At 47.1% G+C, this 15,927-nt stretch overlaps 1 protein-coding gene across 6 annotated transcripts in view; it reads right to left on the bottom strand.

Moving 5' to 3' along the window:
- The window catches only part of NPAS2 (neuronal PAS domain protein 2), a 179,818-nt gene extending 177,011 nt beyond the window's left edge, over positions 1–2,807 (bottom strand). For 3 of the 6 annotated variants that reach the window (XM_024242243.3, XM_024242242.3, XM_054547826.2), the window contains exon 1: positions 2,532–2,661. The gene's annotated coding sequence lies outside the window, so the exon portion shown is untranslated. Of the gene's footprint in view, positions 1–2,531 lie in introns of all 6 variants that reach the window. The other 3 variants (XM_024242240.3, XM_063713529.1, XM_024242244.3) reach the window with 3 other exon arrangements.
- Positions 2,808–15,927: the final 13,120 nt, after the last annotated feature.

The following is a 15,927-nucleotide window of genomic DNA, read 5'->3' as shown; positions in this document are numbered from 1 at the left end:
CAAATAATGCACCAAGTACCATATCCACTATTTAAATGTGAAACTCAATTAGATGCTTGCTATGATGCAGCCAATTAAACCGTTGGCATAAAGCAGCCAAGAATACTGAGTCACTGGGCTATTTTCAACACCTCGAAATCTGACCTCTCTTGGGAAAGAGTTGCACCGTGCATGGAATCAGCATGGGACAGTGTCGTGATCACACTGGGAGAACCGACGATTCATGTAAAGAACAAAACACATGCTTGTTTTAAAAATTAAGAAAGAAGACTTAGCCCTTTGGGTTCTTAAGGTTCAAAAGCAAGACTCTGAAAAAATGAACATATAAAGATGGTTAAATTAAAAAGTATACGCATGCCTTATTATTTTATTCTGAAGAAATTAACGTTGTTTTTAACCTAATAAGTTGCAGTGTTGAGTGAGCTATAAAGATCACCAAGAGTTAAGAAAGATTGTTCAAAAAAATAAGGTGAATTCAACTTAAACATGGCACACATCAGGTTATATGTGTTATCTTTGATGATTTTCATCATTTGCATTATTAAACAGCCAGAAATTTTTTTAAAGGGCCCAAACTGTTTTAAGAGAACCAAATGAGCTTAAAAACAATTGTTGTTTTCTACATAAAGATCAATTCTTTAGTCACCATCTGAACACTCCCTCATCAGACCACTAATTAGTAAAGCCTCACTTGGTTCTTTTTGGCGTGTTTAACTCTTTGGGGGGTAACGTTTTACTAATAACATATTTCCTCTAGAATGTATTTCCTTCTTTCACCTCCACAGGAGCCCCTCTGGGAAGCAGTGAGAATAAAACCGATTCTACATTTACGCACAGTGGGACAGATCAGCAAATAAATACAGGCATCGATTTCCAAGAAAAAAACGGCTAAAAGCAGCGCATTTACAATTCTTCTAAGCCACACTCCACATCTCTCTGTGAGATGGAAGATAATTACTGAATGTCTTTATGTTGCACACTTTATTTTTAACTAAATCTTTAAGTAGACTGCTGAGAGATACCAATACTTCTACTGGTCCTGGTTTAGCGCTGTAATGAAACACTGAATTTTAGCTTTTGTAAAATAGTGGCGCAGGTCAGGATAACTCTTTTAAACATTACACTATTTATTTGGGGGTTATTTTTGGCAAACTTTTTCCTTTAAGGACATCTTAGTGGCAGGAAGATGGAGCTAGTGTGTGCGCTTGAATGTGAACAGTGCCTCCCAAGGAGGGCAGCTCTGTGTTTAATGCAAGCCATAATTAGTTGGTCAATTCACTGATGGGGACCAAGTTACAGTGAGAGAGAGATGCTGGCAGAGATGTCTTGCTGGGAACTACTTTAGAACTAATTACCTGGGAAGTCCAAACAGGAAAAACCTTTCTATTAAGGAAAATAAGGTTTGGGTTCTAAATGATCAAGACGGTTTAGCTCGTCTCTGCTGATTAAGTTAATTTAATAAGTGCTCAATGTTTTACCTGTAGGAAAACAGGCTAACCACTTTAATGAAGTTGGGGTGGATGCCAAAGCAACGCGTAAAGACGAAACTCCTCTCCGGGACCCTCCTGAACACCTGTTGAACTCCAGGGCTTCTAACTTTCCGTACTAAAGCCTCCCGGACACAGCCTCGGGAGTGTTTAGACTTCGTGGAAGTGCGTGTGTATATTCAAGGTTTCCATCTTGCTTAATCAACAAAACTAGTTACTAATTATTTATGAATCACAGGGCTGAAACAAACTTTCTTACCTTGAGCAATTAAGGAGTGGCAAGCAGAGGAGCGGGACTGGTTCTGAATTTAGCCCGGTGGTGCCTGTCCCTTCCCTGGTTACCGACCTGCCCAGCTCTTTAGAAAGGTCAAAGGTGCGTCCCTCCTCGGCTGGGAAAGGGGCACATCTCCCAACAAAACCACACGTATACATCCAACCTGGGGAGCTCCGGAGTTGGGGTGGGGGGTAGGCAGCGACGCGAGGAGCCAGGCTGCACGCTGTCTGCGCGCACGGGTTTTGGGGGCACCGACTCCGCACCCAATCCGGCCCGGAACCAATTCCGACCCAGGGACTCCGAGAGACCGCGGGCCCAGGGCGCGCACGCCGCACTCTCCGGGGGTCCAGGACGCCCGACGTTTCGGAGGGTCGAGCGATGGGTCTCGAAGACAACCGCGGGCAATCCCCAAAGCTGTTGCCCTGGGGCACGATCCTTCTCCACCCTGTCAGACACTCCGAGGACCCCCAAATTCCGAGGCTCGGGTGCCCAGTCCTCTGTCTTCTGCGTCGAGACGCGCCCGGAGCCCACCGGCCCAATGGTTGCTACCTCCTGCAGAACGCGAAGCCCCCAGCGGCCTGACTGTGGAGGGGGAACCCACCTCTCCGCGCCCCCGCGTCCGGGGTCCCGGTGCCGCGCAGCCTCGCTCCTGAGCGCCCCTCCGCCCCCGCGCGTCCTCCACGCTGGCGAGCAGGTGACCGAGTCCTGCGACCCCGCGCGCACGTACTGCCCACCCTGGGTCCCCCGCGCCCCTAGGCGCGGCCCCTTACCTCGGAGCGGGCCGGAGCGGCCCCGCGGGGCCGGGCGCGGACTGGGCCGGGAAGACGCGCCTCCCGCCGCCGCTGGGAGACGAGGCGGCGAGCGGGCGCGGCGAGCTCCTCCCGGGCGGCGGCGGGAGGCGCTGCTCTAGCTGCTGCCGCCGCCGCCGCCGCCGCCGCGGCTGCGGGTCTCCGGGCTCCGCGGCCGCCGCTCCTGGGCCGCAGCCGCGCGGGTCCCTCGGCTCCTGCGAGAGGCCGGCTGCTCGCGCGGCAAACTCTTCCGCACGCAGAGCCGGCGGGGAGAGCCGCCTCCGCCTCTGCCTCCTCCCCTGCCTCCTCCCTCCACCCTCCTCCCTCTCCACCTCCCCCTCCTACCCGCCCCCCCCACTCCTCCTCCTCCTCCTTCCCTCGCCTGCCTCCGCCTGCGGGGTCTCTCCTGGCCCCGACCCAGCCTGGGACAAGCACCCCGCGCGCGCCGCAGGCAGACGGACCCCCGGACCCCTAGACCCCCGGCTTCCCTGGGCGGCGCAGACACCCGCGAGTCCCCAGGCCGCTGCCGCCTCTGCTGGGCTGCCAGGGACGCGCGGCGGGGTCGGGCCTGGGGCGCAGGGTCGGGGTTGGGCGCCGGGGCTGGGGGAGGGGGGGTTGTGCTTCCAGGTGAGCCGGCCCAGAGGAGAGGCAAGTGGACTAGAGGCTGCCAGCCGAGGTCCCATTAAAGTTGTCACTCGGGGGGAACAAGGAATCTTCCGCCCCCGCCTAGTGTAGACCCTCGCAGTGCGGGCCGCCACCCTGCTGTCCCGCGCAGGGGGTGAGGGGGGACGAGAACGCGACTGTCACCCCCTCCACACTGTCCTCCAGGGGCAGGGTTGCGCGCGTGTCTTGACCCAGGGCACAAAGCGCGTCTCTGCGGGGACCACTGCGATTTCTCAATGAGCGGCGGGGGTGCGGCCCGGGGGCAGGTGGGAGGCGGGGGTCGGGGAAGATGCGGGCGAGCGGTGGTCGGCGGAGGACAGCAGCGACTGCTGGGGAGGAATAACCGGTGCCTGTCCTAAGGCGAACGTAGCTGGTCCGGAAAATGGGTCAAGGATGGAAAGGAACCGGCTAATTGCCCCCCTCCCCGGCAGGGGCACGTGGGGTGTGGGGCTGCGGCCAGGAGCCGGCACTTGGAGCTCCACTCTGCCTCTCCCTCCCCTCCTCCGCTGCCCTCCTCTCCTTTTGCACCAGTGCAGGAAATGTTCCACTGACCTACATATTTTTCCAAACATACGTGACCTTTTTTTTTTTCCTCTGTGGGAGGAGACAGGCGAGAATCCAAGAAAAAGAAGCTGGAGAGAGAGGCGCGCGCGAGAAACAGGGAGGATTTTACCAAGGTTCCCGCAAACGCCAAGCGGAGGGAGGCAGAGGTACAGGAATAGTCCCCGGGTGCCGGGGCTGCTGTCTGATGCCCTTCGGGGCTCCAAGACAGAGCCGGGTGAAAACCGGAGACCGTGTGCCCCGCCGAGGTCCGGAAACGTGGCCGGTTTCCCCTTCACCCGGGCGGCGGCGTTCACAGCGGGGAGGCGCCTGGGTGGAAGCCCCGGAGACGGGAAAGGTCCCCCTGCCCGCTCCCACGAGGTCTCCGCTCCCCTGGCCTTAGGTGCCTGGCCTGGCGCAGCGCTCCGAGCGTGGCAGCCTTTTCCGGACGTCTCTCCGTCCCTCTTACATTCCGGCAAGTGGCCCTGGAAGAAAAGCGCCCCCCGCTGGCCCTTTTCTGTCATACTCGATTTTGTGGCCAGAAGGGGTCTCCTAGGGCCTTTGCCCCGAGCGCGCCAGGCCCCCGCGGTGGACTGGGGGTCGCCCTGGACGCTGTTCCTCTCGCTGTCTCGTCCTCTCCCTCGAGTTTGAGACGTGCCCTCTCCCGCGCAGATCCGACCAGCAGCGCCTTATTTGGGCATGCAACCCCACACCGTCAATTAGATCAAAACGCTCACACAGAGCTCCTTTTTCCCCCCCTGTAAAGTAGGTCATTCTCTTTATTTCCAACTTGTATTATTTGTGTCTAATTCTCCTCCTGAAAAATAATCAGCTGCAAGGAGCTTTGAGCATCCTAAGAGCAGCTGTTATTCTCAGGCTTGCTTCTGACTTGGAGGGCTTTTCAAGAAAGGGGAGGAGGCATTTGGCCGTCATGATTTTGAAGTCCTTCCCTTTCCAAAAGAAGAAACTTTTGTTTAATGTATTTTGTTTTGCTTTGTTTTTCTACCCCGTCCTTTTCCTCCAGGCAAGTAGGTTTCACCCCGCCTTTAGAGCGTGGCCGTGACTAATATTACTAAAGGATGAAATTGTGTACTTCTAACCGGTTTTAAAGCAGAATTTAAAGTCGCCTCCCTTCCTTTTTTGCTTTGGAAGAGATTCCAACTCCCTTTTCCTACTCCTTTTTGGGAACTTGTTGAACAATCATTAAATTATCTTTTAGGAAACCTGGAATGTCCTGTAGTAGTAACTCATCAAATAATTCTGCAGTGCAAAAAGTATTTTTGCTGTGGTCTCTTTTTCTCTGTTGTCCGGTAGATGCCCCTACTAAATGTGGTTTCTGCCTTTTTAGTCTTGGAGATGACGTGTATGTGGTTGTCGTATTTATTCCAAACTCCATCCCGTGTCCTAATGTTAATCCCACCCAGATGGGAAGGATACCTCTAAGATAGGCCACATATCCTATCTGACCATAAGGCAGAGTGGATTCTGCATCACAGAAGCCAGTTAGACTAGGCCCTTTCCCCCACATACAGAAGAGAGCTACAGAGGAGAGTTGACCCCATGTTCATTCTATGCATTTGACAGTTCAGTTCCTTTTACTGACATCTGTTGAAGGCTTGCCATGAGTCTGGGCTTGGCCTGTGAGGGATCAAGGAAACATTAAGGCAGTTTCTATACACAAAGGGTTTACAATGTTGAGGCAGGCATCAATACGAGCCAAATAGGGCTAGGGCCAGAAAAGCCCTCCAAGCCAAAAGCAGATGTCCCGTGGGTGCCGAGGAAGGACTCAGGATGAGCTTCTTGGAAGAGGTGACATTGGTGCTTGGATTTTTCGTTAACCAAATAACAAAGCCAAGCAACAATAGATCATCATCCATGCATTGTTCAAAATGTGCAGCATGGAGCAAAAGAGCCATTTCAAAACTGCATTGCCAGTTTTGGGACATTCTCACTGGGTTCCAGTCATTGGGCCTTTAAAAGAACATGGCTTTACTGATTGAATGTTGCCTTGATGTATTCAGGAACTCCAGATATTTTTCAAAGAGTCCAAATGTATGGAAGGGAGGATAAAAAATTTTTTGCAGTCAATTATGTCAGTCTTTAGAGGTATCAGTGAAATAATTCAAAGTTCTCACAGTCAAATTGGATATTCTTTTCCATTATAGAAGTTGAATCTGTGGCATATCCTAATTTTAAATATGCATACATTAAATTTTCAAAATATGTATTGGGTGACTATGGGTGTTCATTTGTGGTATTACATAAGGGCAAGAATGTGTGGGCTGCTATACGAATTACAGCACTAGCCCAGGGCTTGGGACTCTTGTTGGATGTATACATTCAATGACTTCAGCATAAGCTTTGGAACAGACAATAAGAACAGGGTTCCATGCCAGATGTTAGCACAGTTTTTCTAGTTAATCACAAGGTGGGAAGGCCCTCTTTCTTCATGTGATTGTCCAGAAGCCCATTTGTGGATTCTTACCTCTGATTATCAGTTTTCACTTCAAAACTCAAAAGAAAAAACACAATACCACGCATCATTGGTTGGAATAACATTATGCTAGAGAAGAAAATTGTAGCAACCAAGGCAAAGGGAAGTTGGGTTAGTATAAACGTGAAGAAGAGGCTTTAGAACCCAATAATTGGAGACTGACTCAGAGGCCAGGGATCATGAAGAGTACCTTTGAAAGCAAGACTGAGGAACGCCTATCATGTGTTTCAAATATCAAGTAGGCCGTGACAGTGGCTCATGTCTAATCCCCAGCACTTTGGGAGGCTGAGGTAGGCAAATTGCTTGAGCTCAGGAGTTCGAGACCAGCCTGGGCAACATGGTGAAACTCTGTCTCTCAAAAAAAAAAAATTTCATTAATTAATTAAAAAAAGAGACAGTATCAAGGTTAGCACCTTGATGTGCTGGTTCTGCATAAGCTTCACAGAATAGAAGAGTGCAGGAGGCAGCAGGCTCTTGCCCTCCCGCCTGGGCCAGAGGATGCTACCAGGAGACAATCAAGGCCTTGTACAGCCTGCCTGGTAGGGTTAAGACTTAACTTGGCTTTTGTGCCTATTAGATCATGTGGTTGGCAAACTAAAGAATGAAGTAAGATTTCCTTACAAAGACCATGTGGAGGAGCCAGGGAGGAAAACTAGGCTGGAGCAGTCTGGAGGTGACAAAGCCCTAAAGCGTTAGCACAAACATATACACAAATCCGAAAAAGAGGTGAGATTATTGCCGATACGGGCACTTGAGAATATTTCTTTATGCGTAAGCCCCGCTGAGGAAGTTCTTTCATGTACATTTTCTCTAACAATAAAGTGTGATTTTAGATCCTATCTACTTCTAAGAGGATTTTCATAAATAGACATTATCGTTTTGAGCAGCTTTTGACTCTAAATAACTGAGAGGAAATACAGAAAGTTCCCATACACTCCCCCCTCCCATGCACAGCCTCCCCCACTATCAGCATCCCCTCCCTCAGTGCTAAGTTTGTTATATACATTGACACATCATAATCACCTAGAGTCCATAGTTGACATGAGGGTTCACTCTTGGTATGTTTGGTCAAATGTGTAATGACACAAATCCACCATTATAGTATAATAGTATAATACAGAATAGTTCCACTGCCCTAAAAATCCTCTATTCTGTGCCTATTCATCCCTTCCTCCCCCCAACTACTGGCAGCCACTGATCTTTTTATTGTCTCCATAGTTTTACCTTCTCTGGAATGTTATAGAGTTGGAATTATATGGTGCGTAGCCTTTTCAGATTGGCTCCTTTCAGTTAGTAGTATGCATTTAAGGTTCCTTCATGTCTTTTGTGGCTTGATAGCACTTTTTTTTTTAAAGCATTGAATACTATTCCATCATCTGGATAAGAGACTTTTTAAATGATATTTTACTTAATAATGTTTTCAGGAATAAAAGGTGACATTTATCTAATACTTATATGCCAAGGTATTTACATTACCTCATTTCACCTTCATAAGGTCCTGTATAAAAAAGTGTTTAATTATTTCCAGCTGGCAGATAAGGAATCTGACTTAGAGGCTCAAGGTGCCCTCAGTCCCTTGGCAAATGCAAGACAGAGCAGGACTTGAACCTGACCCTGATGACTGCCAAGCCCAGGCTTTCTCCCACCCAGCCCAGCACATCACCACATCCAATGCCAACACAAAGATATTTACGGCATTGTTCACTCCCCATGAGATCTTGCTGGGTAATGAACTGATACCAAAGCAGTGTTACGCACTTCTTGTCTCTGTTTTCTCTCATCCTCCCCTCAGTGCATCAGTTATTAATATCTTTACTCCATTCTTAAAGCAGCTGTCTTCCAAGTGCTTGAAATAGAATTCCAGGATAAAGGATTGGATTGGCAAAAGAGCAATACTAGGTCCTGATCATTCATATAAGGAAATGAAGTCAGTGGGTCGATACATGGGTTATTGGCATACTGGCATCTCACAAGGGCACTGTTTGGACTTTGGCAACAGACTGGATGGGAGTGTTCTTTTGTAAACATATGCAATCTTCAAACCAGCTCTGGGGTTCAGGTTGGGAAAGGACGCAAGTTCCTCTCGTTAAATGGAAAGTTTGGATGCAGGTCAGGCATGCTCGTCTTGGCCCAAGAATATGGGACCAGTGCAGGTCAGCCCAAGGCAGGGGCTTTGCTCAGCTGTTACCTCTGGTCATCCTGCTGGTTAAGGTAGTGGCCGAGGATGGAGGCTTTCTCACTAGAACAGGAACATTTTTCAATGGTCAGCTCAAATTCTGAGTGCTCCAGGGAGGCATTTAAATGACCCCATCCTAGCCAAACAGCCATCACGAGGGAACCTATGGAATGCAGAAGGGACACTGATTTCAGAGCATGTGGAAAATAGAATGAAGAAAAGTCTTTTGTGTACCAGGGTGCTGGGAGTTGTGGGGGGAGGAAGGTGCGAGGGCAGCAAATGTGGGGGAACTGTAAATGTACCAGAAGAATGGGAGGTGTTGTTTAGCTCCTGCAATTAGCTGAGAGGATTTCAGAAGTCACTGTGGAATTGGAACTAAAGTGCATTGAATGTAGAAAAATCCATTTCAGCTCTTTCAGGTGTTTGCCCCTGGCCCTCCTTCGTGGAGGCTCAAACAAATTTGAGATTTGCACTTTTCTAACAAGTGCAACGAACGCCCTTTAAGAACAGGGCCGAGAAACAGCTGTATGGAGGCTCAAGCAGCCATTGTCTTTAGTTGCTCTCAGCACCTACCTGTTTAACTCAACTATGAAGAGGTAATTTAATATGTTTGCACACGTCTGTTTGTAAGAGCACATACACCCCAAATGGGCACTTCCAGTCAATTTCATAGTGTGGTTTCCATCTCTGTCTCATTTAAAAATTCTCTGACTTCGTGCAATGCCGTTTGTTCAGTTTCTACATTAACAAATGCATAATCTGCCATATACTTTGCCCAGGAAGAACATCTAGTGATATGAAATTCATTACACATAGTTCACTTGAAGTGAAAGCTAATTATAGAACAATGTTCTCCAAGGAGCTATTTATAGCCCCTCCCAAGTAGACAGCAGACAACGCATTTCCTGTATGGGTAAGCATTGTTTTATTAGTATGTTTTGTTGCAAGATTTTGGTGAGAAGAAAGTTTTTCTCAGTGGCCCCAGTTGAGCACTTGTGTGGACAGTGAACACGATTCCATGATAAAGACAACCTCATTTGATGTTGTTAATGCACGTGCGCTATTACATGTTGCTTCAGATTTCTTCCTTTCCAGTCAAATAACGGCTTTAAAGGACACTTTTATCATGGCAACTAGGCTTGATTGTATTTTTACGTTCCAGAAACTGGCAATTAAAGTCACGTTTCCTTTCTATTAGTGAGTTCCAGATGGCTCAGGGTGCCTATATCCGGGATCAGTTATTAGGGCTTTTATTTAAAGACTTTTCACTTGAGAATTTAAAATGCCAATAAGTGGCATTTTGTTTTCTTGACCCTTCATGATTCAGAGTAGTGGTTTTCAAAGTATGTTCTTTGGAAGAACAGCATCAGTATCACCTGTGAACTTGTTAGAAATGCAAATTTAGAAGCACCACCCTAGACCTGCGGAACCTGAAACCCTGGGGAGCCAGCCCAGCAATCTCTGTCAAACAATGTTTCTGGAGATTCCAATGCATATTAAGTTCATTTGAGGTCCACTGGTTTATACAGTTGATGATGAGGCTAGTAGGGGGTTATTCAACTCTCGCATGGTTTGCACTAATTGTATTGATCTCCTGTGCCAGGCCTTGGGCTAAGAGCATTAACTTATTTAATCTTCACACCTACCCCCTGAGGACAATTTTCTTATTGTCCCATTTGACAGATGATGGAATGGAGACCTAAAGATGTGGAGTTACTTCCATAAGGCAACATGGCTGGCAGGGAGCAGAGCCAGGTTGGACACATGGGCCTCTCTGCCACCCACACCTGTGCTTTGAGCAGCCTACAGTTATGCTATCTTGAGGGGATACTGAGGCAAGTGATTGATAAGAATCTTAAATAAGCCTTCCTCAGTTCTTCTCCCCATTTCTCAATTCCTTGGTCCCTTCCCTTTCTCTCAGTGTCTCCTGGTCATTTCTTCTCTCTCTTGCTCTCACTGTCTCTCCCTCCCTCCGTGCTCCATGGACATGAGTACTTTAACATATGATCATCCTATCGTTGATCTCTTTCTCATTAGCTCCTCATCAGAATCCAGTTTGGTCAAGTCTAAAACATAGTGTTGAGCCACAACCTTCTGACTTCAGGGTGTGTGATGAACCAGTTGGCTTGATGTGGCTGTCAGATAAGGGGAAGCTGGCGGGGTGGGACACTGAGTTACAGGCATCCTGTAAGTCCCTGTAATGTAACTCCCCCTGTAATGTACAGGGGATTTATGAACTGCAGTGAGCTGTGCCTGCCACAGTGCAAAGCAAGTTCTGTAGGCATTGTTTGAACTCACTGGAGCTGGTAGTCTAAGGGAAATGACACTAACTTGGGTCACCAAGTCAAGAATTAGATGTCTGTACTCTAACATAAAAATAAAAAATTGGCATAGGACATGGATGACAAGTGTAAAACATTAAGGTAATAGAATGAGAGTACAGAAATATACCCTTACATTTATGGTCAATTGATTTTGACAAAACTACCAAGACAATTCAATGGGGAAGGAGTAGTCTTGTCTTGTCTTGTCTTTTTTTCTTTTCTTTTCTTTTCTTTTTTTTTGAGACAGAGTCATGCCGTGTTGTCCAGGCTGGAGTGCAACGGTGTGATCTCAGCTCGCTGCAACCTCCACTTCCTAGGTTCAAGCAATTCTCCTGCCTCAGCCTCCCTAATAGCTGGAATTACAGGCACACACCACTATGCCCGGCTAATTTTTGTAGTTTTAATAGAGATGGGGTTTCACCTTGTTGGTCAGGCTGGTTTTGAACTCCCGACCTCAGGTGATCCGCCTGCCTCGGCCTCCCAGAGTACTGGGATTACAGGAGTGAGCCTCTACGCCCAGCCAAGAGTAGTCTTTCTAACAAACAAATAGTACTGGGACTGGATATCAAGACACAAATGAAGTTGGATCTCTACCTTGCATCATGTTCAAAAATTAACTCAAATGGATCAACTGCATAAATATAAGAGTTAAAATGATAAAATCGTCAGGAAGAAAATGTAGGTGGTAAAGCATCATGACCTTGAATTTGGCAAAGGATTCTAAAATTGGCAAAGGACTCTTGTATAACACCAAAAGCACAAGCAACCAAAGAAAAAGATACATTAGACTTCATCAGAAGTGACAACTTGTGATGATACTACCTAGAAAGTGAAAAAACCCATAAAGTGGGAGAAAATATTTGCAAAGCATATATCTGATAAGGGACTTGTATCTGCAATTATAAAACTCTTATAACTCAGTAATGAAAGACAAAGAATCTGATTTTAAAATAGGCAAAAGATCTGAATAGACTTATCTATAGTGTATAGAAAGTAGACACTTGGCCAAAACGCACAAGGAAAGATGCTCAACATTATCAGTCATTAAGGAAATGTGAATTAAAACCAAGGTGAGATACCACTTCACATTCATTAGGTTAATAAATTTTTAAAAATTGAAAATGACAAGTGTTGACGAGGATGTGGAGAAATTGAAACCCTTATACACTGCTGGTAGGAGTGTAAAATGGTGCAGTCACTTGGAAAACCATAGGGCAGCTGTTCAAAAAGTTAAACATAGAGTTACCATGTGATTAGGCAATTCCAGTCCTAGATATGTACCCAAAAGAAATGAAAACAAATGTCCACACAAAAACTTGTACAAGTGTTCATAACAGCATTATTTGTAATAGCCAAAAACTGGAAACAGCCCAAATGTCTGTCAGTTGATGAACAGATAAACAAAATGTGGTATATCTATACATTAGAATATTATTTGGCCATAAAGAGGAATGAAGTACAGATAACGTGCCACCACGAGAATGGGTCTTGAAAACATTAAGTGAAAGAAGGCGGTCACAAAAGAAGACAAATTCAATAACTAAGGATTCCTTTTATATGAAAGTCTAGAGTAGGCAAATCTATAAAACAGAAAGTAGATTTTTGTTGCCTATTTCTGGGGACATGCGGACTTGGAATGTAATGGATAAAGGGTATGGGGCTTTAGGGGGTAATGAAAATGTCCCAAACTTGATTGCAGTGAAGGTTGCATTACTGTGAACACGTTGAAAACCATTGGGTTGTACACTTTACACGGGTTAATTGCATGGTATGTGAGTTATGTCTGAATAAAGTTATTAACAGAAAAATGAAAAATATAACCAACTCTTCCTTCTTGAAGCCTTGTTCATCCTTCCAACGTCATGCTTCCTTCACGCCCAGGCCTGACCTATCCTTCTCCTCCTCCTCATGCCGCTCCCCTTCTTCTTCTTTTGCTTCTTCCTGCTGCCCCATAAGTGAGCACGTCTCCAAGGTTCTATCTTTAGTCTCTTGCTCTTCTCTTTCTCTCTGGGGAGAGCCCAGCCCTGTGGTTCTTTTCCAAAGTCTCTCTCATCTGTACCTCTGATCCTGACAGCTTCTCTCAGCTCTACTCCCACACTCCCAACTGCCTGCTGATATTTCCATTTGGACGTCTCCAACTTAGCTTGTCTAACACTACATCGATTCCTTTTTCCCTCTTCTCCCTACCCCAGCTCTTTCTCCCAGCCTCGCTAGTCCTATTCATGAGGTTACTTTTCTCCCAGTTATCTAAGCTTGAAGCTGAACTCTGCCTTTAAACTCTGTCTCCCTGGTCTTCTCCCATCGTTCAGTCACTGAATCCCAGTAGATTGTTGCTTCCACCTCTTGCTTTCACTCAGGTCTTCCTTCTCATTCCCACTGTCTCTGTCTTCTGCAGTTTAGCCCTAATAAGTAATATTCACTAACCTTCTTACTGGCCATAGTAGCTACAGAACATGAATTGTAGAAGAAAAAGGATGTAAATTTGCAGCTGAAGGGAGGGCTTCAAAACTCCTGCTGTGACCTCCATGCTGGAGGTTTTGCAAGAGAGTTGTACAAAAGAAGATAAAACCCAAGGGCCTGGAGAGAAGCCTTTTCAAGAAGCAGGTTGTCTTGGGAAAATGGAAAGATACCCAAGGGAGTGGGTTCAGAGAACCCCATTAACAGGCCTGATACTGAGCCAGTGTACACTGGCATCGCCATACTGGTGGTTAACATGCTAAAATATTTTGTGCTGGTTGCTAAACAGCCACCATCCTGAGCCCCCAATGGTCTCCCGCCTTCCTGCTGATCCTGTAGGACTCCCTGAAACTCCCCACCCCATGGCGATCAGGGGCCCAGGGCCCTGTGGATAGCTGTGCTGTGGTACAGCTCTGACCCTGGAACCCCTGGCTTCTCCAGCGGCTGTCATATCAAGTCCACACTCCTTGGCATTCTTGGGGGGGGGTCCATCTTTTTTTTTTGGAGACGGAGTCTCACTCTGTTATCCAGGCTAGAGTAGTGCAGTGGTGCGATCTCAGCTCACTGCGACCTCCTCCTCCCAGGTTCAGGTGATTCTCCTGCCTCAGCCTCCCTAGTAGCTGGGACTACAGGCATGCACCACTATGCCTGGCTAATATTTCTTTGTATTTTGAGTAGAGATGGGGTTTCACCATGTTGGCCAGGCTGCTCTCGAACTCCTGACCTCAAGTGATCTGCCTGCCTCAGCCTCCCAAATTGTTGGGATTACAGACATGAGCCACCACGCCCGGCCCTTGGGGTCCATCTTAATCCAGCCATAACCCAGCTTTCTGGTCTGTCATCCACTCCTCCCTACAGTGAGGTCCCTGAACAGTATGGGCTTTTGCTCGCCTAGCACCACATCTTTGCATTTGCCTTTCTTCCCTTCTCAGTCTGCTGAAACTCCTTCTGTCCCTTGAGGTCTTGATCATGTGCTACCACTTCCAAGAAGTTGTCTCTGAGTCCTGTCAGAAGTAGCCTTTCTTCCTCATGGCACACATATGTACACATATATACATATGTACATATTCTTGCATGTATTTTTATGTCCATGTTTATGGTCAAGTGCATAAAAATGGTTCTATCAGTTAAGATTGTTTTTCATATAGAAAAAGAGCTCTGCTTCCAGGATTTGGGCTTCAGATGCCCTCTCTACCTACCATACTTACGAATCTGGTCAGTTCATCCAGCCTCACGGCTGGAAGTTCTGTCCAATCCATGGGCCATCGGCTCCCAGATGAGTAGCTCCAGCCTTAAATACCCCATTGCCTACTTGGCAAAGTAAACTTCCTAAGTCCTAACTTAGGCAGTGGGAGAATGGCGTCCAACATATGCAGAATTCACAGCTTTTCCCTGCTACACTTCATACTTAAATGTCTCTCTTAAATTAAACCTCATGCGCTTTGAGTTGTAAGCTCTAGTGTGTCTGTGAGCAAAATATTTTAACAGCTTCCATTTTTAATTTTTATTTTATTTATTCATTTTTAAAATTTTTATAGATTTATGGAGTACAAGTACAGATTCCTTGCAAGTGTGTATTGTGTAGTGGTGAAATCTGTTTTTTGGTAAAAAAAAAAAAAAAAGTAGTGACAGTTCTAGCTTTCCTGAACTGGTGAGCAGAAAGGACATTTCACATACAAAGTCGATGTCCAGTTGAAATAAGAGAGAATAAAATTGCAGTGCCCTATCAGGGACTTGCAAGTGGACGAGAGCTTGCATTTTATATCCTAGATCCCAGCCGAGGGCTTCAGAGTTGGTTCCGTTCCAATGGCATTCTCAGGGTCAGAGTGTTCCTGGCTGCCCTTCCTCCCCTCTGTGGCACAGCCTCACGGCCTTAAGTCCTGCACACAGGGATATTTGGTTGCATGATGGAGACGTGGAGGCAGTTTTAGGAAGATTTGAGTTCTTGCTATGTGCCGGGTGCAGTACATGTTGACACTTAATGCTCACAACCACCTGCTCAGGCCAGTGCTTCCCTCTTAGCTGATGAGGAAACTGTGGCTCATAGAGATTCAGTGATGTTCCAGATGCCATCCCCCATGTACACAGCAGGCCTGGAATGGATAGAGAGTTGTGCATGGTGATTATGCATGCAGCCTCCTGTTGAGGTCCTGTCCGATTCCCTTGGAGAAGCTTCCCACTCCCTGGCTCCCCATTGACCACGTTCCTCTCTCCCTCCTGAGCCTCTGGGAGTGCAGGGTCTTGACACATCCAGCCACCTGACCACCTTCTCCCCTCCTCACAGCATCTATCCCCTCATTGTTCTCCAGGGAGGCCCATTTCCCTCATCGGTCTCCAAGGAACTGTGGTCCAGCCATGCCTCCTTCATGTTCAGTTCCACACCGGTCAGCACCAGAATCACCTGGGGCCATCTGGGATGTCCAGGTTCAGATACACTCATGCCAAGATTCTAGTAGAGGCAGATTGCAAATGGTTAGAATTCCTGTTGAGTTCAAATGAATGAACTGAGAAGTCCCAGAAGCAGCATTTAAATCCCGCCTTAATCTCTAAGTGAAAGGACAGCAAGTTGGGTGGGGTTGTGGCAAAGGGGGATGAGAGGCCACACAGGGCTTCCATGTCAGGTCTAAAAGCAGCTGCGGATGCCTCAGAATGTCCCGTTGCTGTGCAGCAAGTCTGTGCAGATGTCCATGGTGGCACTGCTTTTTTTTTTTTAATGTCACCTTA

The sequence above is a fragment of the Pongo abelii genome, chromosome 12 (genome assembly GCF_028885655.2).
Source record: "Pongo abelii isolate AG06213 chromosome 12, NHGRI_mPonAbe1-v2.0_pri, whole genome shotgun sequence".
NCBI lineage: Eukaryota > Metazoa > Chordata > Mammalia > Primates > Hominidae > Pongo > Pongo abelii.
Note: the sequence above shows the minus strand (reverse complement) of the source record. Positions and strands in the feature narration are given on the sequence as shown.